Source organism: Ursus americanus, chromosome 26, assembly GCF_024610735.1.
Source record: "Ursus americanus isolate L20-20 chromosome 26, mUrsAme1.1.p, whole genome shotgun sequence".
In the NCBI taxonomy this organism is placed as follows: domain Eukaryota; kingdom Metazoa; phylum Chordata; class Mammalia; order Carnivora; family Ursidae; genus Ursus; species Ursus americanus.
Genome location: NC_142152.1, coordinates 24,863,966 through 24,881,643, shown reverse-complemented (window position 1 = coordinate 24,881,643; position 17,678 = coordinate 24,863,966). Strand labels below are relative to the sequence as shown.

The 17,678-nt window shown below is 34.2% G+C and overlaps 1 protein-coding gene across 4 annotated transcripts in view; it reads left to right on the top strand.

Annotated features, from left to right (window-relative positions):
• Positions 1–17,678, top strand: part of CEP128 (centrosomal protein 128) — a 375,253-nt gene that overhangs the window by 167,166 nt on the left and 190,409 nt on the right. The gene's annotated exons all lie outside the window — the stretch shown is intronic.

The window sequence follows — 17,678 nt, the reverse complement described above, 5'->3', positions numbered from 1 at the left end:
AAAATAATGTATTAACATATGATAGCCCCTCTAAAATTTTTTTTTGGTTTTTCGCTTTAGTTATCAGGATTATTCCTTCTACAGGTACCAGTTAAAAATTATTTATTGCTATATGCAGTGATTCTCAGATTTTTTTGGTATCAGGACCACTTTACATTCATAACATTTTTGAGAACTCAAAGAGCTTTAATCACTGTGTGTTATATGCATTAATATCTATCATATTAAAAGTTGAAACTGAGCATTTAAAAATGTTAATTCCTTTAAAATAATAATTATAAACCCATTACATTATTAACATAAAAATGAATGACATTTAACTACTTCCAATACAAAAATATTGATGATGGCATTGTTTTTCACTTTCGTAATTCTCTTTCAATGCTGTCTTTAAAGAAGACAGCTGCATTTTCATGTTTGCTTCTGATTCCGTTGTTATATTCCACGTCATGTAACCTGTGGAAAAACTGAACTGTACATTTATGAGAACTTGAGTGTGAAAAAAGGCAAGTAATATCTCAGTATTGTTAATAAGGGATCTTGGATGGTTCCTAAACCATCCATTGCAAACTGCTGCTATAGTGCAATTGAAAGATGTAAACTGTGCTAGTAGTAGAAATCAGAGGATGCCTCTCTCTCTCTCTGTCTCTCTCTCTCTATGTGTGTGTGTGTATATATATATATGTATGTATATATATATATATTTTAATGACAGTACAATAGAATCTAATTATGGACTTTATAGATAAAACATTGTATGATCTCTATACATGTTATAGACTGTTTACAAACACTAGATTGCAACCTGGTTTTTCTTTTAGTAAACATTATCAATATTATCACCCAGTAAATTATTTTCTTGTATAAGGATTAATGCAATAGTATATTATAAATACCTATAACTCTTAGGAGGACAAAACTAAAAGCAAAGAACCAAATATTTGTGCACTGAAATAATTATGTTTAAATGCCCAGCTTTTTCATAAAAGCCTCAGAAGATAAGTTTATAAAGGTTATAATTTCTCAAGATGATTCGTTTATTTCTACTATGCAAATTTAATAAAAATTTATTGCTTGTTTTGTATCCATAGAGCACTTAGATTCCTTTATTCATCTTAGAATCAGCTTGTCAGTTTTTTTTTTTTTTTTAAAGAATCTACTAGTGTTTTAATAAGGCTGTTAAATGTACACATTTAAGAATGGACATCTTGATATTGAGTATTCCAATCCATGAACATGGTATATCTATACATTTATTTAGGTTTTTAACTTTACTTATGGATATTTTATACTTTTCAGCAGATAGGTCTTGAACTTTTTTTTTCAAATTTATTCCTAATTTTTTCGGATTTATGATGTTACATTAAATGACATTTCAAAACTTGACTTTCCAACATTCTTTTCAAGTATATAGAAATACAGTTGATATTTTTGTGTGTATTAACCTTATATTCTTTAACAGTGTTAAGCTCATTTATTAGTTATAGTAGCTGTTTGTTTTTGTTATCATTTTTGATTTCTTAGCACTTAGGGTTTTCTTTGTACATAAATCATGTCACCTACAAATAAGAACAGTTTTGCTTCTCCTGATGGGTATTTTTTTCTTTTTTCTTTTTTTGTCTTAACTGGATGGGACCTCCAGTATATATTAAACTAACCTTATATTCCTGGGGTCAACACTACTTGTCAAAATGTATTTTCCCATTTATATATATGGCTGGATTTGATTTATTAATCATTAAGAATTTTTGCATCTGTGTTCATGAGGAATATTGTTCTGTAGCTTCTTTTCTTGTACTGTCTTTATCTGATTTGCATGTTACCATAGCAATGAACTCTTAAAATAAGTTGTGTTTCCCTTTTACTTTTGGAAACATTTGTATAAAGTGTGTATTATTTCTTTTTAAATGCGTGGTAGAATTCATTAATGAAGCCTCCTGGGCCTGTAGTTTTCATTTGGGTAAGGCTTTAAATTTCAAACTCAAATTCTTTAGTAGCTATACGACTATTCAGGATTTTTTCTTCTTCTTGAGTCAGTTTTAGTAATGTCTGCCTTTCAATGTATTTGCTCATATCGTCTAAGTTGTCAAATTTGTTGGCTTAAAATTTCTCATAATACCCCTTTTATATTCTTTTAATTTCTTTAAGATCTGTACTGATGCTTCCTATTATATTCCTGATACTGGTAATTTTCTTTTATCCTTAATAAGTCTTGCTGAAGATTTTAATTTTATTAATATTTTTAAAGAAACAGCCTTTGCATTTAATTTTTTTTCTATTTCTCTTTTTAATGTTGATCTCTACTTTTATTTTTAATTTCCCTTCTTTTACTTACTTTATGTATCATTTGCTTTTTTCTCTGGATTCTTAAGTCAGAAGCCTTATTTTAATACCTATCTTTCTTAATATTGTCATTAAAGTTTTCTAAATTTCTATCTTAGAAATACTTGAAATGTATTCCACATATGATTCAATGTCATGTTTTCTTTTCATTTAGTTTGAATGAGAAAATATTTCTCTTGTGATTTCTTCTTTGATCCATGGGTATTTCAGAAGTATTATGTGGAGAGTTTTTGGCATATTTTATTACTGATTTCTAACTTAATACCCTTGTGGTCATAGAATATACTCTCCATAATTTTGATCCTTTGAAATTTACCAGGACCTGTTTTATGGCCCCAAATGTGGTCTGTCCTAGTGAATTTTCCATGTGTACTTAAAAGCAAGTTATGTTCTGCATTTAATGTGAAATATTTTATAAATATCAGTTATGTCAAATTGTTTTATAATGTTCTCTGTCCCTGGTGATTTCTGTATCCCTACTGATTTTGTCTACTTCTATCAATAACTGATAGAGGATGGTTAAACTATCTATTTACTTTGATGGTGTATATGTGTGTCAGTTTTGGGGGTTTTTTTTGCTTCATATATTTTGAGGCTGTTATTAGGTCTATTTTAGTATTGATTGTGCAAATGTGTCTATTAGGAGCCTATTGTAATAGTCTCAAAGCAAAAGAAGAAGGGTGTTGGTAGTGGCAACAAATGCAAAAGGTATTATGGAGGAATTAGTACAAGATGGGGCAATGTAGGTGATAGAACACATATAGGAGACTCCAAGTCTCAGTGGTTTTGCCATTGGGAGAAATAAGAAAGTTGGGAAGTAGGGGCTGATTTGGTGGCAGAGAAAGAGGGATCCTATTTTTTACCTATTCCTTAAAGTCATAAATGAAAAAAAGTTTTGGGAAGAACGAAACTTTTGTTAACAAAGAAATGATATGGTGGTCTCTTGCCTTATGTATATTAAGATGTATTAGGTGCTGTCCGTGATTCAGAAATAGTGCGGACTTAATATCAGTAATGAAGAATAAGCAAAGGCTGTTACAGTTGGAAACGCATAAACATATTTATTAGGAGGCAGGGTGAAATAAATATGTTACTAGAAATACAAGCAACGTGTTCTGGTGAAAACGGGGGTATTGATTACTTGGGTAGAGGCCAGTATGAGGAAGTTTTTTGTAAGACATGTCCTTTGATTTAGATCTTGAAGAATGTAGCAGGATTTCTGTAAGAAAGAGAGGAGGAAGAAAGATTCTGTGCAGGATTTATCTACATAGTGATCTCTTCTTGGGTCCTTTACGTTTGTTTACGATGGTATATACATTGGAGAGGTGACGGGCAGCAAGACTGGTGATTAAATTAGGTATTTCTGAAACATCGAAATGAATTGTTGTAGAAATTGATTCCTTTCACCATCTTGGAAACTTGCCTGTTAGATAGAACAAGGTTAACCTATTTATAAGAGAAATACGACAGGGAAGCTTTCTATTCATTGCAGTTGCCATTCTCTGCATTAATATTTTTAGTTTGATTTAATGTCATATTAACTAACATGTGCCATGTTAACTGAAACCCGTGTAGAAGGAGTTTATTGGTAAGTGCTGCCAGATCTGTTGATCTGAATTGTCTGTGCTTCCTGGGCTGCTCTAGGCCTGTAGATCTGGCCAGGTGTGTTCAAAAAGGAGAGGAACTCTAATGAGAAGTTAATGTTATGGCCCTTTTAGAAGTTCAGTAATTATTGACTTAGAAATTCATCATTGTTATGAATGGCAACAAAGACAAGAGTAAAGAGATGTAAACTGTAGCTGGGAGTCATTTAGGTATATTTTCACTTGTGTAGATAGTTATTTTTAGTAATTTCTTAAACCAACTGCTGTCTACCTTCTTAATATTCTGATAAGCCACTGCCCCTGTATGTGCCAGTATTTCTTTGTAAAAATACTTTGAAAATATGAGGTTTGCTAAAAAGTAACATTTATGTGGAAGTTGAAAGGATTCCCTTTTTCAAAGACCTTCAGAAGGAGGGACATTTGTATAGGACGATTTAGATTCATTCTTGCTATATGAAATGCTAATGATGATGAACAAATATAGCAGACAATTTTCTTAACATAGTTTTCCTTAAACTGAAATGATGAAGTTTTAGTTAAATAAGGGACCCGTCTTACTTTCCAGGCACTGTGTGGTTGTGGCTGTGACAATTTAGTGTGCATAATTTTTCTTCTTGGAGTAATTAGAAATTGACATGGCCTCTGAAATTCCTTTCCCTTAAAGATGAAATTTGATTTTCTTATCCAGTTTCTAGTTTTGAGTAGGTGTTGTATTCATTTGGCTTTGTTCGATTAGGTGAGATCTTCCTCAAGCTGTACTACCCTGATACTATGATAGGTACAATGCCTAGAAAGATAGTAATTCTCAGCAGCGTGCACTCTGGATTCAGGCTTCTCTAATCTCGCTCTTCCTGTCATATATCACTTATTGAGAATGTACATGCAAGGATGAAATAGGCCATTGTCAAGGCCTCTTTGTTAGGGAGTTACCTTTTCTGAATAAAAGGGAAGAAGGGAAATAGTTCTTCGGCCACTTCAGAAAGTAATATTTTTTTGCACCAGAAGAGTAATTGCTCATATTGTTTGATGGTTTTTGGTTAGGAACTATGCCTTTAGCCAAGAAGTAGACACTACAGAAAAGGTGCATCAAAAAAACCCAAACAAACATAAGAGCAAAAAACAATGTATGCTATGTAACCAGAATAAGCTCTGCATAACCAAAAGGCAAATCAGCAAATATTTGGCAGAAGTTAAATAATTTAATCAGAATGGTTTACATTTTGTTTATGCCACTCTGGGATTAGGTAACAATATTTGTCTTTCCTAATATTTCAGTTATGTATTACATTTTGCAGTAGAAGTATTTAAACCATTTATGTTTTTATTCATTTCGTGACAATATTTTCTAAGAGCCTCCTGATTCATTTAGGGATGCTATAACATTGTTAGTAGTAATTCTAGCCCCATTTTGTACTGTGATTTGAGTTAGCTCTCTAGTATAACATCTGAAAAAAAATTTTAAAATACCTGAATACCAAAAAAGTAAACAGTATTAAAACTATGTGTATGTCTAAAATAGTTTCAGTCCTTAATAGTAAAATGAATATAGTTTTTAGATTATAGCTTTCTATTTGCTATTGATGATAAACAAGCTTAAGCATCATTATAAATGTTGAGTATGAAGGATCCAAGAATGGGAGAGGTTGAACAGGTAAAAGAAGGGCTAATTGGTATAGCAGGATGTCAGAAGGTATAAGAATGGATGGGGTCAAAAGTAACAGTGGAAAAATGAATCTCGGAAAGAACAAGGAAAAGAGTTTTGGCTTTTCCTCCTTACCTTTTTAGCTCTTTGAATACACTACTATTTTTGGCATTTTCACTTTTCACAATAATTATGTAGTGATTTCTTTATTTTGACTGTTCCTCAACATCTGTGATTGGCTTTAATTGATCTTTGCCTTGTATATGCTTAATACCTGCTTGGAGAAAAGGATGGAAGGAATGAGAGGTAGCTACTGGATTTGCCATGTAAGTCTGAGAGACCTGTTTTAATAGAAGCCCTGTACATTTGAAGCCAGATTGTAGCGTGTTTCTTATGACTATATTTTTTGCAAGCTGCTTCCAAAGGTTAACACTTGTCACGTGAAGGATATCCAAGTGTTGGAGCCAGCTTAGTGATGAAGCTTGTATACAGTACCCTCATTATCCTGGCTTTATAGAATGTCTCTGAGGATGAGTATTTTTACTATAGAATAGAGATAGGACTCAGTTTTTTTCAGTGTTCTAAAATTGCTGTGCTGTTCAAGGCACTGACTCTAAAAACACTCTGCATTTTCACAGCTTCTCATTTACCTGGTTTGTCTCTACCCATGGTGCTCTCAACTTTTAAAGGGCTTTTCCTTTGGTTTCAGTGTTCCTAGAGTTCTGAGAAAGTCCTTTCAGCTGATTTCTCTCTTTTTCCTTACTCTTTGTCTGAATGTCTGTACCAGTTCTGCAGTTGGTGGATGGCTGAACAGAGGATACTTTTGTAGAATTCATTTGTGGGACAGAAATAAGGGAGGGACTTGCAAACCAAGGCGTGTTTCCTACACTAGACATGGGATTGCATGGTTTATATTTTGTGTATGACATCTTTTATTTATTGATTTAGTTTTCCCACCAGTCATGCATTCATCTATTACTTATTCCCACATCACTTCAAGCTTTTTTTTTTTTTTTTTTTTGGTCTATTTGAAAGAGTATTTGATAATCATGGCATTTATATAAATACTAGTCATTGTTGTCTAGTCTAACAACAAGGAGAACCAGTTTTTTTCTCTTTCATGTTGAAGTGTAATTAAACATTTTAAATTAATTTAGGGGATGATCTCTAAGTATAATATAATTTATTTGGATTTTGGTTAATTAAAAAAAATCTATTTAGGACTTATTTTTACATTGTCACCAGTTCAGAAGTTCAGTGATGTTGATTATTAGAGATAATTAAATACTATTTTGATTGATAGATTGAGGAAATTATTTAAACTCATTAAACGGTCATTTTTTTATATGAAATTACGTCTTCTCTCTTTTATTTTCAGACTTTCTTCATAATTACTTTCAAAAACCAATTGAGAAATAGTTTAAAAAAATTATGTCCACTATTTGAGTCAGATTAGAATTTTGTTTTAATCTCCATCTGTGTTTCTACTTGTATATGTTTCATTATGATAATTTTATTTCTTTTTTTAAGTAATTTTATTTCTTAAAGGTTTTATGCGTTTTATGTTATGATTTGAAATCCAGGTAGGTCAGTGGGAATTGAAATTAAACCCTGTTTTTTGAGTGTTTCTAGGACCAGAATTAAATAAATTAATGATATGCCTGGAGCTCCTGATCCACAGATCTGTGCACGTGTCAACTTCAATTGAATATGAAATCAACATTTACATTGTTAGTAAATTGGCAAAAGAAAGTTTGGCTAATTATTCTTTAGTTATAAATATCTCTGCCCACCTGCCCTTCTGTGTAATGAGCCTAATGCTTATACTCTTACTGGCTAAACTTAATTTTAGAGGCAAATATATTCAATATCTCCAGTAATATGCTTAGTTGGTAATAGTTAAGTATTGACTGGATGGAGAGTTCAGATATTTAAAATTTACACTTTTCCCCTTCTAAATTATTGGGTATGTGTGTGTGTTTTCTGGACTCTAGTTTGGAAAATCCACAAATGTTAAATATATGAATGAATTCTTAGATTTTCTTGTTTCATCCTCTAATAGATTATCTACATTATTTTCTGCTATTTTATAGTACAACAAAGCTGGTCTACTTGAGTTTGAATCATGAACATACTCAGGGAGAAGAGTAAGATAGAGCTACATGTGCTAAAATGGATTTGAATGAGTTCTTAGGTCAGTAAATAGCTCTATTAAATTCAAAGCATATCCTTATTGTGTTTGAGTTCTTTTAAACATTGTATCTTTTAAGTGTTATATCTTTCCTATTTTGTTGCATACATAATAGTTATTGATTGTGGCAGGCAGAATAATAAAAGCTCACCTCTCTCAAAGATGTCCACATCCTAATTCCCAGAACCTGTTAATATATTACATTCCATAGCAAAAGAGATTTTGTGATTGTGGTTAAATTAAGGGTTTTGAGAAGGGGAGTTTGTCTCAGATTATCTGTTTGGGCCCAGTGTAATCATAAGAGTTCTTGAAAGTGAAAGAGGAAGCAGAAAAGGAAGTCAGAGTTAGTGTTACAAAGACTCAGTTTACTGTTGATGGCCTTAAAGATAAAGGAGGAGGGCTGCAAGCCAAGGAATATGGGTGGCCTCTAAGAAGCTGGAAAAGTTAAGGAAATGGATTATTCCCTGGAGCCTCTACAAAGGAATGCACCTTGGCTGACATGATTTTAGCCCAGTGCAACCCATATCTGACTTGTAATCTGTTACAGAATTGTAACATAATGAATTTGCATTGTTTTAAGCCCAGTGCAACCCATATCAGACTTGTAATCTGTTACAGAATTGTAACATAATGAATTTGCATTGTTTTAAGCCCAGTGCAACCCATATCAGACTTCTAATCTGTTACAGAATTGTAACATAATGAATTTGCATTGTTTTAAGCACTAAATTTATGGTAATTGGTTACAGGATACATGGTAAACTAATACACCAATAAAATCATGAAATTAGAGATTTGTGATAGTTTCTCTGACTCTTGATTCATGGCATATCAAGTAATTCTGAAGCCTGCTTGAACCTCCTTGGATACATGTGTCCCATCTTTGGATGTTTGTCAGAAAGTTAGGAATATACATATATTACTCTCAATCTACTAAAATTAACTTCGAAATGCACTGAGGCAGTTCTTAAAATGTGTGAAATGTGGTACTTTCAAAATGAATATAATTTCCTTTTACCTCTCTATACATATTTGGTCCTCTTCACTTAAATATAGCAAGAAAATTTAAAGAAATTACATTGGGTCGTGAATGAACATGAAATATAGATACTTACTGGCTTTGGCTGCTGGGACACCTTTTTTCATTTATAGCCCTTCCCACCTTTACATTTTATTGTTCTTCCACTTTGGGTGAAAGTATAAGAATTAACATGTACATGGAAGGGAATTAAAAAATAAAGTCACAAGACAAAAATAGGGAGCAGAGAAACAGTGTCCCTGGCACCTGAAGGGAGTTATTGTACTTTATCACTTAATTTACTTATGAGTTTTCTGACATCTAAGAATCCATCTAAGACTCAACCATGTTGGGTCACATGGTTCTTGTCATCTTAGTTAAAGGGGGCACAGAAACTCCTATGAGAAATTTATTCTAGAAACTGAATTCAAGAGGAATATATTATATTCATTTTCTATAAGCAATATAACAATGTCTCCAGTTATTGTTTAGATAGTAATAAGAGCTAATGTGTATTGCTGTGTGTCAGATACTAAGTGCTATAAGCAATTTATTATTTCATTAATCCCCAACGAGGTATTATCATTCAGATTTCAAAAAACAGTGATTAGAGGTTCATTTCTTTGTAGAAATTCTACAAAATAACTAGGGACATGTTATGACTTTTGCAGTCCCCAGGCACTTTACCTTGGGGCCCCTTCCTCCATGAAATAATGAAATTTTTGGTTATGGTGATATGAAGATGAATATAACCCAGGCTGGATTTCTTATTACATATTAATTATTATATTCATTTTTCTTCTGGTTTTATAATAAAATGAATACATTTTCATTGGCTAGAGACACTGCCTGTGGAGAAGTTGGCCTCAGATAGAAGAATACAGGCTGTGCTGTAATACCATATGGGGGATCTGACTTTATGGAGTATGGCGTGAGGACAGGATTTCCTTAGAACGTGACACATATGGGGATCCTAAGTCTGAGTAGGCATTAGTCAGGTCCAGAATGGTTGGCAGTGTTGTCCCAGCAGAGGGAACAGTGTTTGTGAAGGGCTGAAGCAGGAAGGAGCTTGGCTGAAGCATGCTGACATAAGGAGATTGAAGCACAAGCCCAAAGATTTTAACTGACCTAATGCTGTACACATAGTAGACTTAATGAAGTTACTTCTGCCCCTACAGTGGACTCAGTGTTCAGATGACTGGTATACTTTGGGTAGATAAAAAATCTATCCTTGAATTCTTGACTACATATTTGAAGTTTGATTATTCTTAATAAAGGATTGAGTAGGTTGGGATCCAGAATGCTTTAGATACCAGATATGGTTGTGGAGAAGAAACATATGTATGTCATAAAATTTAAAATGGAAATATTTTTAAATAGAGGCTGCTAACATATCGTATATAAAGCATGTATTGCCTTATAGCTATGAAATTTGAAACGCCAAGGAAAATTTTCTTATTTTATTAATTTGAACGATTTCCTGAGAGCATTTAAAACCTATGATTTGAGGGGCGCCTGGGTGGCACAGTGGTTAAGCGTCTGCCTTCGGCTCAGGGCGTGATCCCGGCGTTATGGGATCGAGCCCCACATCAGGCTCCTCCGCTATGAGCCTGCTTCTTCCTCTCCCACTCCCCCTGCTGTGTTCCCTTTCTCGCTGGCTGTCTCTATCTCTAAAAAATAAAAAAATAAAAAAAATAAAAAAAAATAAAACCTATGATTTGAAAGAAAGATTACTTTCTCCCATTTACTTGTCCTCTGCAACTAGTGACTTTACATACTTTTCCTTGGTTGTATCTTCTGAATCTACTCCTCCCTCCACTTAGATGACCTCTATCTAATTTGGCTCTGTATTACTTCATCTTCAAGGATTGTAGAAGCTTCTTATTTGCAAGATCTTCTTAGCCTTTAGTCTACTTCACTGGTCCTCACCTATAAGTCCGCCAGAACTCCCAAGACAGATGACTTTCCCAAGCAGACACACTCCAGTGGATGTGTTCAAGTTCATACCATTCCCTGGGCCCAAGCCATCCTTCATCCATTTCTCTATTTAATAAAGCATGTGGTAAAGATGACATCTTTTAGAAATAACCTTGAATGTGCTCAGAGTAATACAGAAAAGTAAATCATTCTCAAACTTTGGTTTTGTATTTTTATAATAAATTACTTGCAACACACCCCACAATTGACCTCCCTCCATTCAATAGCATTTTACTGGAGAAAATGCACACATGTGCGTGCACATACAACTGCTGTTCTAATCAGTTCTGCCAAATGAATCTTCATTAAACACAGCTTTGAGTGTGAGATCCTCAGCTCAGAAACCTTCAGTGGCTTTCTCACTTGTGAACAAATAAAGTTCAAACCCTTATAGAAATCTACCATTTTCTTCTCTTCCTATGAAAACTCTACCCTTGTTATTACCCTTGCTAGCAGACTTTTTTCCTTTTACCGCCCCATTACTATTAAAACTTTTGGATACAGGGGCGCCTGGGTAGCGCAGTCGTTAAAGCGTCTGCCTTCGGCTCAGGGCGTGATCCCGGCGTTCCGGGATCGAGTCCCACATCGGGCTCCTCCGCTGGGAGCCTGCTTCTTCCTCTCTCACTCGCCTGCTGTGTTCCCTCTCTCGCTGGCTGTCTCTCTGTCACATAAATAAATAAAATCTTTAAAAAAAAAACCAAAAAAAAACTTTTGGATACAGTTACATGACATTTGCCATTTATAGCTTTTTATTCTGGGTATCTACATGTGTATTTTTTTATATTAAGTTTTAATCTCATTTATAGACCCTTGTCTTTCCATGGCATTTTGTACTAGTTTTTATATTTAAACAGGAAATAAACATAATTATTGGAATGTTTTAGTAGGTGTGCAGATGGATGGATGGATGGATAAATGGATAGCACAGATCTAGCCTCCTACCTCTTTATTCCATTATTATGGTATCATCATCAGAAATCCTACCCTCTAACTATATATAGTCTAGATACTTAGGTCTGTTTTACCAATCAAAAAGGAAACAAACATCAATATTAATTTATTCTTTCTTCTGCTTCAGGACACAGGAACAAACATGAGGTATTAGACAACAACTCAGAATTGCCCCCAAACTACGCTGATGATGTCCTTTATTGGCTTATCTGTCTTCACTAAACCTTTTGAAACTAGGATAATTGGCAATAAGAGAATCCTTCTCCTATCTCCCTAATAGTATTTGGAAAGATTTTGATATATATGTTCGCCGTTCTAGATTTGATGACAGTTCATCACCTCAGCCGTGAGAGATTGCAAATTTGACTTATTTCCTGTTGAGGCTATTGAACTTGTACTCTAGTATTTAAAGTTCATTTCTTAATGATGTCATACTTTGAAAGGATTCCTCATCACAGTCCCTTTCCTGCAGGTGACGTTAAATCTTTATGTTCAACTATTCACTCTCAGCGTCTTTGAGATGGCCTTTAGGGGAATGAATGAAACTATTTCTTGAGGGCTTACTGTATTTCCTGACTTAACCCTTAAAACAACCTTGTAAGATTATGAATCCCATTTTATAGTCGGGCAGCTGAGTCTGGGATGCAAAAAAGTGTAGGTTTTTTTCTCACAAGGTGGGACAGTGAATTATGGATGGAAGAGGTCTTTGTGAAGATCCGTCATGTGTTTCTACTACCATATCACATATCAGAATGAACCAGTGCTACTCAGTCAAGCTCAGTAGGCCTTGTAAATTGGAAACAACCCATCCTTCCCCACTCTGTTGGGCTCTTTTCTCTGAAGTTGTAAAGAGATCAAGTTTTTGTTAAGAATGTTAGAAATAAAACTGCTCTGTCTAAATCTCAGTCTTTTTGGCTATTAGTTTAGGTGTAAATGAAACTAATTCTAATGTTATGATATAGGAGCTTTCTGTCCCATAAACAAGAAACTAATATCAAACCTTTTCTCATATGTGCCACTACCATGAATGTGATATCTACTTCCTAATCAGTTACCCAAGACCACATCTTTCTGTTGTGGTTTTAAAATTCGGAGTGATTAAAGGTCACTATAGTTTTCAGAGCAACCAATTAGTTTTCATCTCCATGTACTTCAGTTCCATGGAACAAGTGATTCCAAGAACTCCTCTAACTTCGCTTTTATGGTCATGAGAAATTTGGCTCTCTTCAGAGCTTTCAAGAATTCACTGGGGTCAGGACAGGTATATATCCAATTTGTGATCTACGATTTCTTACTTTCCCCCCTTTTAACGCAGTCCTACTTGCCACAGGAACCTCAGCGGAGTCTGGCAGTGTTTTAGCAACTGCCCTCAGCTCACAGCTCTCTCTACCTTCTTCTGTTCTGAATGGAGAATGACTCAACATAGCTTAACAAAGAAGCACTTTCATCTTAAGAGGTATAAACTGCAGCTGGAAAGATTTAGCTAAGGTGTAAGAATACTTTGAAACTAGGAGGTTACTAGAGCTAAAGTATCTATGGAAGTAGGAAGGAGTCCTTCAAAGATCTTCAGAGGAAGAGACAACTGTGTAGTATGACTTAGTTGCAACAAAATGCTAATGATTATGAATAAATATAGGAGTTAATTTCCTTATTCTTCTTTAACTGAAATTGTGAGCTCTCATTTGAAGCAAGACTGCTCTTGCTTTCCAGGCACTTTGGGGCTCTGGTTATTTAATATGAACACTCCACAGAGGTGTGTGTCTAAGTAACACGGTCTCTTGTTCCTCCATGTCAGTAAAGCCTCCAATGAGGTTTTCTTTAGTATTTGTGTCTTCATTCATGGTGAGGTTAGAAAGTTTTTTAGGACAGTAGAGGGAAGAGAGAATGGCTGCTGTGTGTAATACAACTTTGGAGGTACTCTCTAAACACATAAATTCTTATAATAATTTATTAAATATGTTTATTAGAATGGGGTTTGTGAAGGGAAAAGAGGCAAATGCAATTTCAATGAAATGCCTGATTTCCAAACAAACATTCTTCATGTAAAAGTTGTTCTGAAAAAATAAACTGTTGAGAGAGGGAAAATATAACTAATTAATATTTGCTTACATTCCATTTAGAAATCAAAGTAAAAACTCTGGCCTACTGTATTTATATACTGTTCTGCAGTATTCATATCTGCATATATATTTATTCTAATTTTCTATTTAAATCTAAGAATTATCACCTTTTTTTTGCCCTTCTTTTAATCCAGGCAGAGAAATAATCTAATCAACTATTAAGCAAGAATAAAAAAGCTTTGATTTAAATACCTTAAAAATAAGACTAATAAGAATTTGAAATGTCTTTCTGCCCTTCGGGTTTGAATTCAGTTCTAATGCTTTTTACAAAGTTCCAATAGACATGTGGACTTGTACTCTTTTTCCTCTTTTTTTTTTTTTTTTTTGAATCTGTGGAGCACACATTTGAAATGTACTTTCTGGCAAATGGTTGCTTTAGGATTGTTCTCTCTGCCTTTGTGTCACTGGCTCAGACATCTGCAAGGAGCTGACATGGAGATTTGTATTTCCTCCTGAGGCTTCAGCACTCAAAGCTTTCCTATTGCTTGATTTTTTTTTTTAACTTTACTATAAATTGATCTTTATTCCATGTTAAACTAATATACCCTACTATTTAAGTTCTTTACCATCCCCCACCCCCACATCATATTATAACCTTATTTTTGTGTAAGTCTTGCTGAAGGGTCAGCATTAGACAAGACTTAAATGTTGTTGGGTCTCAGCTGTACAGCTCTGGGTAAACCAGTCTGCACTCTTGTCATGATGGTATCACAGCGGTCCTTCGGTCTTCATGCCTCCATAACCATGTCCAGGTGACAAACCATCATTATTACTTTTCCACAGTTCTAGCTTCATCTAAATTTCTAGTTTATTTTTCATTTGCTTTTATTTTATTTTATTTATTTTTTTATTTTTTTGCAGTCTTTCTTCAGATCAGTTTTCTTTTAGGGCACCTTGAAAGGCCTCCCTCCTTTTACATTTCTGGCTCTCAAATATTTTACTCACTTTTTCAGCATCTCAATTCCAAAGTCCATTTTGTAAGAAATTGGGATTTAGTCACTAACTGTACTTACTTTTTTTTTTTTTTTACACCTTCTTTTTGAAATATCCATTTATTCTTATTATTACCTGGGTAGAAGAATTAAATGAGATCCATTGCGGTATAAGGCACATTTGGCTGTATAGTTTATATTTTTCTCCTTCAGTTCAATTCATGCTAATGAAAGTACTTGTCTTGCTCAGGCAAGCCATAAGAAAGCCAAAAGTGCCTCATTTTCAGTGACTACCTATTAGTGTCTTTGGAGTGTGTGGTGTTCCATTGTGTTCCATATGTGACAGAGATATACTCTTTACGCAGAATTTAAAATTCTAATTCAGATAAGGATTTACACAAGCATTTATATAGAAAGCTATGAAAAGGATTATATAGTTGTGGGTGTATGTTCTACAGAAGGGAGAAGTTGTTGATGGAGTGGCTCTGGTTGGTTCTAAAGTTATTTTTTTCAGGTAGGTTTGTTGCTTCCAAGGAAACAGCCACTGAAGGAATGATTCTTTCTGTCTTCTCTATGAAATGCTATAAATGCCCTGAGGAATATAAACTGTAGATTACTGTAACATTCATACAGAGAAGTTTGTCTTTGTGATTTTTGTTACTAGGAAGTTTCCCTACTAGTCAGATGTTATTAGCACCTGTTGCTTGGCTAAATCAGACATATCATAGCTGTTATGGTAGTAGAGATAGGAGAAGTCTGTTGGTTTCTTTGCCTACAAGTAAGGAAAGAAGCACCTATGCTTTGGAGGATTTGGAGATTGGGAAGGATAAGGGGAAAGGTGTGCCAATTGCCGACAAAAACGATCCTCTGGGTTTTTATTTTTATGCATTGTACCTTATACTACTACTTCCCTTTTCTTATTCCTGGTGAAGGAGCAGAATAAGTGAATGATTAGAGCCTTTATTGGGGAAGAGTTATTTTGGGGGATAATAGTTTTTTAGATCTCATCTCCCTCATTTGTAATTTTTAAAGATCTATAAATGTAGCTGAAAAATACCAATGTCTGATTATTCCATGTAATTCCATTAATTAGTTGGAATTAGTACCATTTAAGATTTCCACTTTTTTAAATGATGTGTATTTTTTCCAAAAGGAGGTTTTCCTCTTAGATTTTGATTTTGATTATGAATTACAATATCTTCTGATCAACATGAACTTTCTCTCATACAAAATTCCAGCATGTTGGGGCACCTAGATGGCTCAGTCGATTAAGACTCTGCCTTCAGCTCAGGTCATGATACCAGGGTGCTGGGATTGAGCCCTGTGTTGGGTTCCTTGCTCAGCGAGGAGCCTGCTTCTCCCTTTCCCTGGGCCCCTCTACTCTCCTCCCCCTCTCACACTCTCACTCTCAAGTAAATAAATAAATAAAAATTTTTTAAAAAAATTCCAGCATGTTATAATTCTTGGGTTTATAGAAGTTTTCCTCCTTGTATATTCAGTTTTTGTCAAATGTGGGTCATTCCTTTTGGGACTAATTTCAATTAGAGGGAACTTGTGTTCTGAAATAGGTAATAGAAATAAAGGAGCAAATTTTCTGCAGTAAAAGGCCTTGGGAAAATAAGAATGAGATAGAGCATACCTAACTTAAGAATTGAGTTCCAGTGGTTGATAGGAAAAAAAAAAAAAAAGAACAAATAAACAAAAGCACCTCTGGTGTCCAAGAGAGACAGTTGGAGGCAGAACTTAATAATAGGCAGCTTGGTTTTTCTTGTTCTTTGTAGCAACATATAGTAAAGATTTGTTGAGTGACATAATGGGTGAATGAACAATGGAGCAAATAATTAGGGTATGTAGTCTAGGGTAAATAATCAGAAAGTATTAATTTCATGGGTTCAAAAAAATAATTAAGCCTCTTATTAGATCTTTTTCTAACAGAAAGGGTTGAAACAAACTTATAAGCATTTTATTGAAATTTCAGGAGTGTCTGATAACATATGGAAATCAGTACTAAGGTCTCACTGTCCTCAAACCCGAAAGTATATATCGTTTGATATCTTTATTATGCATCTTTATTGTTAATGTGAAAATAAAATAATTTTAAAGACCTTTATAGGGTAATTCTAGACTTTTAACTTCTTTCATAATCTTGAATTTCACAAATAAAAATTTGTCTTCTCTGGGTTAGTTTGGAGAACTTATCAGTGGTTAGCATTGATGATAAATGAATTAATTTATTTAAAATTATTCCAAATTAGGTGTTTTTGTAATATATGTATGTTGACTAATTATTAAGTATTATTTTTTAAATGATAATGAACTGCTTGAGGGCCAAGATAATTTTATTTGATGTCATGTCTTTTATCACATAACACACAACATATGTTGGGTGGATGGATGAATGACTGGTCATCTTTGCAAAGGTAGAAGTAGACTACAGGTCCAGTAGTAACAAATAAGCCAAAGTGTTACTAAGTAGTACCCTCTTGAATTATATGCTCATGGTTCCTGAGACTTAGAGGTTATGAGAAGATATAGCCAATTATTTGATATCCACAACACACCACAGAAGCAATCACAGTACCCTGTTTCTATAAAACTTGCTTGCCTTGTTAGGGTCCTCAATTATTAAGTGAAGATAACTCTTTCTGTTTTAATTGTTCTGTTTCTATAAGCCATCTTCAGCCTTTCTGGGTTCTGTGTTATGATGGATGATTATGTTCCATTCTGTGTAAGATACTATTTGGTAAAACTTCCCAGAGCACTGTAAGATTTCAGCAGTAGCTTCTAGTTAGCTCTTCATCTGTTCTCAAGTGACCTGGCAATCTTGCCCTTCTCTCTGAAGTGGGCTTTGTATGGTCTCCCATTGCCTCAGCCAATTAAGACCTTAAAATTAGGCTTTG